We start from the raw sequence: 12015 nt of genomic DNA, 5'->3' as shown, positions 1-12015 counted from the left end.
TCAGTGGCATTAAGACTTGCTCTTGACCGCTCCTTCTCGGCCTTTGGGTGCGTGGTGGGGTTAGCAGTAACTGGATTGTTTTCCTACTTGGGATCAATCCGGCGCCATCGTGCGTTTTGTGAGGCCAGTTCTGAGAATATGAAGCAGAGAGGAAGGGCCAAAATTGAGGCGAATATGAGGCTTGCGGATGGGACTTCGGGTGCGATCTCTGAAACTGGAGGGTATGTATGGCAAAGGATATGATGGGGACAAATAAAACGTGGTGCCCTACATGTTGAAGACAGAATCTGGGCAAAAGTAAAATGATTTACTGAGCTGCAAGTCATTTTCCTTTTACTTAATCTTGTAGCTCTCTGATTCGGAGACAATGTAGGAGATGTTGTCATGGTTGGCGTTAAAAATGTGATTTCGGAGGAGCTTGAGCGAAGAGTATGAAGTGAGCATGCTCCGACTTTTTTAATTCAAAGAACCCCTTTCAGAAAGCTACTTTGCTACGACGAGAGAGTCAAGGAAAAAAGGTAAGTTTTCCTGGGGGTTTGGGAAGCCTTCAGTGCAGTGCAGTAGCAGTCATGGAGGCACGAGAGAAAGGGCAGTCACGTCATTTTGGTTGGAAATGGGGCACTCGTAGGTTTCAGAATTTGAGATGGTCAGTTTTCAAGGAAGAAAGAAAATAGGCCAAATGAGGGCATGATATTTTTGTCTTTGAAAAGTATAGCCGTAGCATACTAAGTGGCTCTTTTTTAATCCTGCATAGTGTTGGAGGCCACGTTTAGAAAACAGCAGTGTTAATCTAGCTTACATAATTCCAAATTTCCAGACCTAAAAGATTGATTGCTTCTTTTTTTCCTTTTTGATTATTTGGTCTAGATTCCAGCCAAAAAGATTCGTATCAAGGTGTTATTTATTTATATCTACTTTCCATTATAATGTGTTTATTTCTTATCTGAATGAAATTAATAGAGATTTGCTTATGTTTTATTAAAAATTATGGCGTAGAGATAGTTTGAACTTTGGAAAGATTATCATCTGGGGAATGGGCAGAGCAAATGTTTTTTGGCTCTTAAGATGTACAACAAAGACTAGAAGCTGGGTAAAAATATTGGGGCAGTTGGTTGGACTATTATTGAGTACTATTCTAGTACTCAATGAAGACCTGAATTAGGCTAAATGTGAAAGGATAGTGACCACAACACTCGGAGTGACCAAAAGATCTTTATTGCAGCAGTGCAATAAAGAGAAAAGAAGGAAGGAAAGAGAGAGAGAGAGAGAGAGAGAAGAGAAGAGATGAACAGGGAGAGAGCAAGAGAGAGGGAGAGAGAGCAAGAGAGAGGGGGGCCTGGCAGGAGGGAGTTTTTATAGCCCAAATCTAATGGGGCCTCTGGGTCTGCATGCTGCCTTGTTGGCCCAAGTGGGGTTGAGTGCTCAGCCTTGAGCGGGACTTGACACAAACAGGTGATAAAGGACCAGATAGAGGGGGGTTTGAGTGTATGGGCTATCTTGCAGCCAGCATCTGTTCAGCCTGCCCTGCAGACAACACAGTTCAGCCTGCTCTGCACCCAACAAAATGGAAATAGTAACATTATTTTAAATTACCTTTAAGGAAAAAATTGGTTGCCTTATATATTTGTAACAGTAAAAGAGATAAGTACCATATAATTAACAGATTTAATGTATACAGTTCAGTTAGACTTTAGTATTTGCTCAGAGTTGAGCAACTATCACTGCACTGAATTTTAGAACACTTTTTTGTTTTGATATAGTATGGGGTCTGACTATATTGCCCAGATTGGTGTCCAAATGGGGTTCAAGTGATCCTCCTGCCTCAGCTTCCAGAATTGCCTTGGACTATGGGACCCTTGCCTGGCCCATATGAGAACATTTTTATCACCCAAAAAAGAAACCCCATTCTTTTTAGCTGTATCTCCCTCTCTCCTGTCCCTCCAGACAACCAATTTACTTTTCTTTGTGGACTGAACTGTTCATTGTACTTCATCTAGATAATAAACTAACAGGAGAAATTATGTGACTGGGCTGGGGATGTGGCTCAAGCGGTAGCGCGCTAGCCTGGCATGCGTGCGGCCTGGGTTTGATCCTCAGCACCACATACCAACAAAGATGTTGTGTCTGCCGAGAACTAAAAAATAAATATTAAAAAATTCTCTCTTTCTCTTTCCTCTCTCACTCTTAAAAAAAAAAAAAAGGAAATTATGTGACTGGCTTCTTTAATGTACAATGTTCTCAGAGTTCATCCATGTTGTAACATGTATCAGTATTAATTATGTTTTTATCACTGAATTTTTCCCATTGTATAGATATACCACATTTTATTTATCCATTAGTGATGTACATTTGTGTTAACAGTATTTTTGGCTATTATGAGTAAGGATGCTGTAAACATTAATGTGCAAGTTTTACACGGCACGGACATAAAAGTTTTGTTTTGTTTTTGTTTTTTTTTTGGTGCTGGGGATTGAATCCAGGGACTTATGCATGTAAGGCAAGCACTCTATCAACTGAGCTATATCCCCATCCCCATAAGTTTTTGTTTCTACACCTAAGAATGGATTTCTGGGTCATATAGTAATTATATTTAACTTCTTGAGGAGCTTCAGGACTATATTCCAAAGTTACTGTACCATGTTACATTCCCACCTGAAGTGGATGAGGTTTCCAATTTTGCCACAAAAATCATAAGCCTCAAGTATTATCCCATTGTGGTGGTTGCTTTTTTTTTTTTTTTTTTTAGGATTCAAAACTTTGTAGGGAACCCACTAGAGGATGTTCCTTGAGTCCAAAGACAATGTATAAGGTGATTTTCAGTCCTTGGCACATGTGTTTCTGCTATAATGTTAAATGTGTTCCTGAAGAAAAGAACTTAATTTCAGCAAAATTATTCATTTGAGTTTACAGAAAAAAAAAACAGGATTAAGGTAGACTACTCAAAATCTATGCAAATTAAAATCACTTGGGGGGGGCGGGGTAGGGGGAGTGATTGCTACCTGAAGAATGCATTTATGTTCCTACCCAATTTTAGGTAACTTCAAAGCAAAAAAGCCACAGTGGGCATAAAATGGGCAAAATGGAAGGACTGAGACATTGGGAATGGAAGTGGGGTTCTGGGCTAATGTGTTCTTAAAATGGTTTACAGCTAATATAACCAGTTGAGAGCCTGAAAAAACAGATGGTGATTCAGGTGGTTTGAGAGCCAGTTAAATATCTGAAGTGAGGGCTGTTTTCTTTCCTGCTTAATTGGATTACAGTGGTCATGGCCCTCCTAGGAAAGATGAAACAAAGTGGTTCTCACATTATTCTGACAAGTGTTTTTTTTTTTTTTTTTTTTAGAGGGGGGGGGAGAGAGAGAGAGAATTTTAATATTTATTTTTTTTTTAGTTATCGGCGGACACAACATCTTTCTTTGTATGTGGTGCTGAGGATCGAACCCGGGCTGCACGCATGCCAGGCGAGCGCGCTACCGCTTGAGCCACATCCCCAGCCTTCTGACAGTTTTCTTTTTTTTTTTTTTTTTTTCAGAGTAGAAATTATAAGTTTATTAAAGGACAGCAGAAAAGACTTCTCCCGGAGGAAGAAGGGGACCCAAGAGGTGGAATCCCTCTGACAGTTTTCTTGAAGAAAAAATAAGCAGTCTCCTTTCTTAGGTGTATTCTTTGTAGCGTGTGTGTGTTTGTGTGTGTGTGTGTGTGTGTGTGTGTGTGTGTAGTAATATATATAGTATGTATCTCGCATATGTATATGTAATACATTTATATAAATTACTGAAGTGATGCTGTGTTCTTTTTTGAAAATTTGTAGAACATTTATAAGAAAGTTCATTTTATGGTTAGAGTACCTTGTGTTCTTTTTTTCTAGCATTTTCTTTTAATTTTTCTAGGTGGAAGTGGTAATTACTAATTGTAAACAAGTTACTGAGAACTGACTGTTCTATAGTAGAATGTCAGATTTACTTAAATATCATAAGCCTATTTAAAAAAACAATAAAACTCACTTTACAGAAGCCAGAAAGAAGAGGTCACTGCTCTAGATAGTCTCAGAATACTTCAGTATAGGGAAATATTTAATAAAACTTTTTTGTGCCTTTTGTTGTTTAGTGGTGACATTGAGGCTCTCAATTTGATCATTTGGTTATATCTTTCCTTTAGTGACTTCATATCCAGTGATTAAATCTTTTCACTGCTGTTCACATAATGAACCGTTGTGATTATTGAATACTTAAATGAGGATATGTAAGCCTTATTAAAGATGGTGTTCATTGTAAAAGGCATTGACCATTGCACAAAATAATTTTAAAATACCTCTTTTTCAGGAGATAATGGGAAAAGATGTGGATCTTGGATAAGAAGTCAAAATATGCAGGGAAGGTAGTATATTTTTCTGTTTTATGTGTATTAAGTAGTCCTGAAACTATAGCAGCAACTTGGAAAAGGAGGATTGTCCAAGTAAAAAATGGATTTGTAAAGACTGGTGTTATCTTATTACCTATTTTATGGTAGAGTTTATTGGCTACATAGGGAAGAATAACAATGCTTATTGATCAGTTACTGTGTACCACCCATTGAGCTAAGCTTGAGAGTTGTTTTTTTATTTTATTTTTTTTATTTTTTATTTTTAAAGAGAGAGTGGGGGAGAGAGAGAGAGAGAATTTTTTTTTTTAATATTTATTTTTTAGTTCTCGGCGGACACAACATCTTTTGTTTTTGTATGTGGTGCTGAGGATCGAACCCGGGCCGCACACATGCCAGGCGAGCACGCTACCGCTTGAGCCACATCCCCAGCCCTGAGAGTTGTTTTTTTTAAACCTATTTGTTTCTTATAATAACCCTATAAAAGCAGACATATTTTAATTTCTAAGCCCAGTCTTTTGCTTGTTAAGCATATCTTTTCTTCAGATGCTTGGCTAATTCTACTAGAACTTTCCAATTTGTTGTCCTGCTATAACTCATTTTTGCTGAATTTTTCATCTTTGAGTTCGCTATGTTTTTTTTTTTTTCCTTCAGAAAGTATTTAGAATTTGAAATTTTTTGGTGACCAAATTTAAATACAGTCCTGAACCTTTTCACTTAATATTTTGCTCTTTGGATACAGATACAGATTTTGTCCTCTTAGTTAACTTTAGTAGGTCAAAATAACAAACTCTTATTATCCCACTGTTTTTGTGGATCACTATTCTGGGAATAGAAGTGAGTTATTTTGGCTCAGTGTGGTCTAATGACATGACAGTCATCTGAAGTCTTAATTTTTAGGAGAATAGGGCAGCTTCTGAGCGCTCTACTTCTTTGCTGGCTAATGTCTAAAGAATTTAGTTCTTTGCCATATGACCCTCTTCATAGACTATGCCTTCCAAACCATAGCAGGTAGCCTCCCCCAGAGGGCAAGATATAAGAATAAAATACCAAGATAGAAACTTTACTTTTAAAACTTGATCTAGGAAGCATATACCATTTCATCTTTCCTCTTCTGTTATTCATGGAGACCAATGCTGGTACATAATAGGGATGGATTATACAGGGGTGTGAATACCAGGAGTTGGTGGTAGGGTATCATCATGGACCCCACAAGGATATCATATATATATTTTTTAACTTTCAATTTATTACATCAAAAGGATTTAGTAGTTGACTCAAGTAAATTAGGTGTATAAGAGCGTGTATATCCAAATAAGTAAGTTTTATTATTTCTTGTGCATATGTAGTAATATATACGTAGTATATAACTTGCATATGTGTATATTCTACATATATCATAAACTACTGAAATGATTCTGTGTTCCATTTTGGAAATTTCAACTAGAAATTTGGTTTCTTTAACCCAGTATTTTGCTGAGGTGGCACTAATGAAAATGTTAAACATTCAGTTTAGGTTTTTCATTTTTTGGTACTGGGGATACTAGGGGCACTTTACCACTGTGCTACCTTTCTAGCCCGTTTTATTTTAAGACGGGACCTCTCTCAGTTGCTGAGGCTGGCCTTGAATTTGCCATCTGAGCCACCTGGATTACAGGCATGCGCCCACTGTCCCCTGCTTGTTTACAGTCTTGTAAAGAACATAGTCTAATTACTTATAGGTCTATAAATATTTGCTGGAGGATGGAGTAAAGGTACAGATGTACAGAATCAGTGAAGCATTTTGACCTTTTTCCCCAAGCTTCATTTTTGTTAAATATGATGAGTATACTATACTACAACTTCCCGCTGCTGCCTTTCCCCTCTGTATGTGCTTCTGCCCCTCTTCATTAGCAAATACAGACCATGTCAAGCAATCAGAATGTCCCTTATTATAGAATAATAATTAGTTCCTGATATTTGTAATCTTTTGAATTTTTTTTATCACTGCTGTCAAGTTCGTTAATAGAAACAACCTTCCTTCTTTTCCTGTAAAGTCTTAGTTCTGATAGTTGTGAACACTTGTCTAATAAGAAAAGCATTATATTAAGCCAGCTATGGTGGGGCATACCTGTAATCCCAGTGGCTAGCAGGCTGAGACAGGAGGAGGGTTGCAAGTTCAAAACCAGCCTTAGGAAAAGCAAGGCGATAAGCAAACCAGTGAGACACTGTCTCTAAATAAAAATATAAAATGGGGTTGGGGAATGTGGCTTAGTAGTTAAGTACTCCTCGGTTCAACCTCCAGTACCAAAAAAAAAAAGATTACATAAAAAGCAAAGAATAAACAGTTTAGAATATCAGGCTTGATATGGAGAAGATGCTTTCAAGGTAGCATGAGATAGTCTGTAGAAAGTAGATATAATGATACACTTGAAAGAATCTTTGTTCTGATTTATTTTTTCAGTCATAATAAAACTGAAGGTCTGTGTATATGGTCCTGGGGACTGAACTCTGGGGTGCTTTACCACTAAGCTATCTCCCCAACTTTTTTCTTTTTTTGTTTTTTTTGAGGAGAGGGTCTTACAAAGTTTCTGAGGCTGGCCTCAAAACTTGAAATCCTCCTGCTTCAGTTTCCTAAGCTGCTGGGATTTTTAAGGGCTAAGCAAAGAAAAAAGAATAGAGCTTCAAATTAAGTATAAATGTCCAATGATTAAACTTTTTCCACTGCTGTTCACATCATGATTTGTTGTGATTAATTTATGTGGATGAGGACATAATAGAAAGTCATGAAACTTAAATATATGGTGTAATTTCTATACATTGATTTGCCTGTTTGAATGTTTTCCCTTGTAGGTCTAAAATTGAAGGTTGTTTTTCTTAGAGAAAATCACTTATTGTATTTATTTGATCAAGGATTAGAAGATTTATATGTAATAAGGTAAGAGGTTTATAAAATAAGTAGTTTTCAAAAAAGAATACAAAGTAAAATGAGAACAAAAGTTTGACATTTAAGTATAATGTAGATATTGTACTTTGAATTAAAGTTCTTTTCTTATTTTAGCTTTCAAAGAAAAATAGAATTTTAAAAATTTATAGGTTGACTGAGGAAAGAAAATTGGAGAGGTAGAAGAAGGGACTTTTAATAGTCATCTTTTCTTAGAAATAATGATATAATCCTTTCAGGCCTTGAAATTCTTAGAGATTATATTTCCCAGAGTTTACATTTGTTTATTTTTTTGCTATTCTTTAAATGATTCATACATAATTCCAATGGATGACTATCTAATAACATAATAGGAAAGTGGTAGCTGAGAATCTCAAATCTATTGCCAATTTTGTCATTGTGTCTTTTATCATACCCATTTCCCAAATTTAAAGAACATATACATCCTGCAAAGAGAAATCTTAATAACTTAATTTCTCATTAAATGCATACAAAAGATGCTAAACCTAAAAGTTGATAATTTTTTTATAGCCCATATGAAAAAGATGTATGAAATAAATGTATCCAAAAACAATAAAGCTAAAACATTAATAGAAGGAATGCTGCTGTTTTGCTAAAATGTAAGCATAGTACTGTACTGGCTGTTAGGGAGCAAACTACACAACTGACCATCTTGTTCCTTGTGGTTATTTTTCTAGAACTTCACTCCTTGAAGACTTGAAGATTTTTGAAATGAAAGGGGGAGTCACAATTTTCAAAATAATATTTTTTTGACCATGTATAAATCCTAATTTGAATTGTTCTTTTAATTATATCCACACATTGTTCTACCTTTACTGAGTAATTCAGTCTTGAAACTAGCACTGTTTGAGACAAGTTTTGTTTTTATTTGATCCAGGACAAAACTTGATTAATTTATAGTCAACTATTAAAAGATTAAAAATTGACTTTTGTGAAATGATTATTTTCTTTTTCAGTACAGTAGTCTTAATAGGCACAAGTATTAGTTACCAAAGTATTAACTGAAAATAGTTATATAAATTTTGCTGCTAGTTCAGTTCACAAATTATTTTGCAAATAAAAGATGTACATCATGATCAGTGACCACTCACTTCTTTTAAAGTCTGATGGTGATTATTTACTAATAATTTATTCAGTCCTTGCACTGATAGCAAAGTGCATAGTTTTACTGCTTTCTTGTATCCCAGAGACTGAACTCTTACAAAAATGGATAATCAAAAGAAGGAATTGGTCGATAAAGATGACAGTGTAGCAAAGAAATGAAAATGGATAATGCTAGAAGTAAAAGTGGGTGTGATTAGAAGATTTGAAAGTGTCAGCTGCAAAGCAATGCCTGCAAGAAGCTACAATGTGAACTGCATTGAATATATAGTTAGTTGTCATCATATCTTAATTTGTGCTACTAACAGAAAGCCATTTACAGTCAAAATTGAAGACTAATCAAAAACAGATCCCAGTTTGGCTAGCTAGCATTCAGGCTGTTGTTAGCTGTTGCAATGAAAGAAAATAATTAACAATGAAACTGAAAATAAAAATTTTGCTGCCAGTAAAGCTGGATTCATTATTTCAGAAGTCAACATGAATTGGTTAATGCTAATCTACTTGGTTAAGTTGCAAACTCAGATAAAGGCACTACTATGAAATTTGTACCCAGATTCCCAGATACAAGTAGTCCTACTTACTGTAGGACTCCATTGAGTCCACCTTGTAGGATTTCAATGCAGTGTTATAGAAGATAGAGTGGGCTGGGAAGGAATTTGATACTGCTGCTGTTCAAGAGCCAGTTGAAGAAAAGCCAGATGAACTTAGTGAAGGTGAACCTCTTGGCATGAGTGATAGAAGTGGTTGTGACATAAAAGATGAACATACCTCAGAGGAAGTGATGCCGGCAAAAACCCTTCACATCAAATTCTCAGAGATACTTAATGACCTTGAAAGGAAAAAGGGTAAAATTTGTGGTTCCTATGTCAAGGCATAGGAAAGATGTTCAGTGCTTACTGTAAGTAATATGAAGACAAGTGCTATTAAAACTACTCTTGATAAATTATTTACATTTTTAAAAAACTAATTTTCAGCTTCTAATGTTTTTAATTATAGTGAATTAAATGCTAGTTTTACAAAAGTTGCAGGGTAATATTTTTGCATTTAAAATAAATATCAAGAATTTAATTTTTTTCTGTGCTTTTTCTTTTTAATTAATGTTCTTTTTAGTTATACATGACAGTAGAATATAACTTGACTTATTTATACAAACACGGATTACATTTTATTCTAATTAGGAGATCCCAGTTTCGTGGGATGTAGAGATTCACTGTGGGGTATTCCTGTACGTACATAGCAAAGTTATGTCAATCATTCCCCTGTCTTTCTATTCCTATCCCCCCTCCCTTCCCATCAGAATTAATTTGGGGGGGGGGTACCAGGAATTGAACTCCAGGGCACTTAACCACTGAGCCACACCCCCAGCCCTATTTTGTCTTTTATTTAGAGACAAGGTCTCACTGAGTTGCTTAGCACCTTATGGTTGCTGAGGCTGGCTTTTGAACTCTCAATCCTCCTGCCTCAGCCTCCCTAACAACTGGGATTGCATACCTGTGCCTGGCTGAGAATTAATTTTTTGACCAATTTTAAGGAAACAGAATAATTATATATTTTCCCAAAGACTTAGATTGCATTGTGCCTGCATTTAAAACACATTAAACCAAATATAAATACACATATCAAGTCTACAGATATTTATTCATATTGCCTTTGTATACTGAATACCAAAGTTTTGAAATTAGTTTATAGTATTGGATTTCTCATATTTGGAGTTCATTTATCAATCCATTTGTAGGCCACACCCTAATAGAGTGACAACATTTTCCAGTAAGGTCATAGTAAATATTGGGCTTTGAAGGCCCATGCGATCATGATTACAACTACTCAGCTCTGTCTTTGTATAGCTTAAAGCAGCTATAAACAATAACCATCAAGTGTGAATGTGTACTAATAAAATTTTATTTATGAATACCAAAATTTGAGCCTCAATCATTTTTTTTTTTTTTTTTACCCAGAGTTGCTTAACCCCTGAGCCACACCCTCAGCCCTTTTTATTTTGTATTTTAGATAGGGTCTTAACTGCTGAGGCTAGCTTTTTTTTTTTTTTAGGAGAGAGAGAGAATTGTTAATATTTATTTTTTAGTTCTTGGAGGACACATCATCTTTGTTGGTATGTGGTGCTGAGGATCGAACCTGGGCAGCACGCATGCCAGGCGAGCACGCTACTGCTTGAGCCACATCCCCAGCCCTTTTTTTTTTTTTTTAAAGAGAAAGAATTTTTAGTTTTCAGCAGACACAACATCTTTGTATGTGGTGCTGAGGATCGAACCCGGGCCGCACACATGCCAGGCGAGCGCACTACCTCTTGAGCCACATCCCCAGCCTCTGAGGCTGGCTTTGAACTCCTGCTTCTCCTGCCTCAGCTCCCTGAGCCACTGAGATTACAGGCATGTGCCAACACTCCTGATTTTAAGATATTTTCTTTTGCACTTTTTCAACTGTTCACAAGGCCTGGAATTTTGGGGGAGGAGGCAAGGTTTGGAGGTGACTGATTTATGCTTCAATTATTGCTTTTAGGGTGAGAGTAGGAGTTACAATGAATCTTTTCATACTAATACACATTTCCAAGTAGCAGGGAGTCTTTGGAATAGGATAATAAGAAGAGAGTTCAGAAGGTAAACTTTTTCTCTTGGCTCAAAGGATGGTCCCACTTGTGTGTGTATGTGTGTGCATGCGCCACATCCCAGTCCTATTTTGTACTTAGAAACTGTCTCACTGAGTTACTTAGTGCCTCCCTGTTGCTTAATTATTGTTACACAAGTTTGTGTATATAATAAAAACATTAAATTGCATATTTTCAAAAGTTGAGCTATGTGCTATATGAATTTTATCTCAATAGAGCTATTTAAAAATATAGCACTAACTTCTACTAGATTTTGCAAGCTAATTTAAAATTTTCATAGTTGCATAGCATATGGTGAAAGGCTGGCTTTGGTCATCCTCCTGCCTGAGCCTCCAGAGCTGCTGGGATTACAGGCATGCAGCACGCACCCAGCTGGATGGTCCCACTTTTTAAGTCAGGTTTTTTTGTTGGCCCCTCTAGATAAGTCTTGCAGCTATAAGTTAGAATGGAAAGTATTTTAGAACATACTCAAAATTAGCCACTGAAAAACTAGTAATATGCTTGAGCTGGTCTATTTCAAACCTGTTGAAAAATACTTTTTAAAATTGAGCCGCACATGTAGGAAACTGAAGGTGTTGGGAAGAGTGCAGTGAATTAAAAAAAAATTCTACTCCAGTATGGTAGTATTGACCATATTTTATATTTTTGTGTGCAAGAACATTCCAGTTATGGCAGGTGGGCAAGGTTTCCTTAAAGAACTGGCTTTGGATGATAGGTATAATGGAAAGTGAACGGGGGTAGAAGTTAGGAGACATTAGGTTGAGTGCAGGTTTTAATATTTAATGTTTTTCTCTGGTTTGACTATAAAGTTATTACTCCCTAAACTCAAAAAGTGCATTGAAGTAACACATCAAGGGTCTGAGGAAAGTAGGAGCATCTCGTGTGAAATGCTTGAGACCAGAAAGATTTGAGTTTTTTGTACTTGGAAATATTTGCATAGACTTTTCTGTTTGAACATCGCTAATCTGAAACCTGAAAAGCTCCTTAAT

At 36.2% G+C, this 12015-nt stretch overlaps 1 long non-coding RNA gene across 1 annotated transcript; it reads left to right on the top strand.

The window, feature by feature from the left end:
* Positions 1–12: 12 nt before the first annotated feature.
* On the top strand, positions 13–3405 carry LOC308654327. The gene is made up of 4 exons (XR_014023217.1): positions 13–221; positions 350–518; positions 868–894; positions 3391–3405. It is a non-coding gene; the product is annotated as an uncharacterized lncRNA (long non-coding RNA).
* Positions 3406–12015: the final 8610 nt, after the last annotated feature.

The sequence above is a fragment of the Spermophilus citellus genome (genome assembly GCF_964194105.1).
Source record: "Spermophilus citellus genome assembly, chromosome: 8".
Lineage (NCBI taxonomy): Eukaryota > Metazoa > Chordata > Mammalia > Rodentia > Sciuridae > Spermophilus > Spermophilus citellus.
This window is presented reverse-complemented; position numbering and strand designations above follow the sequence as displayed.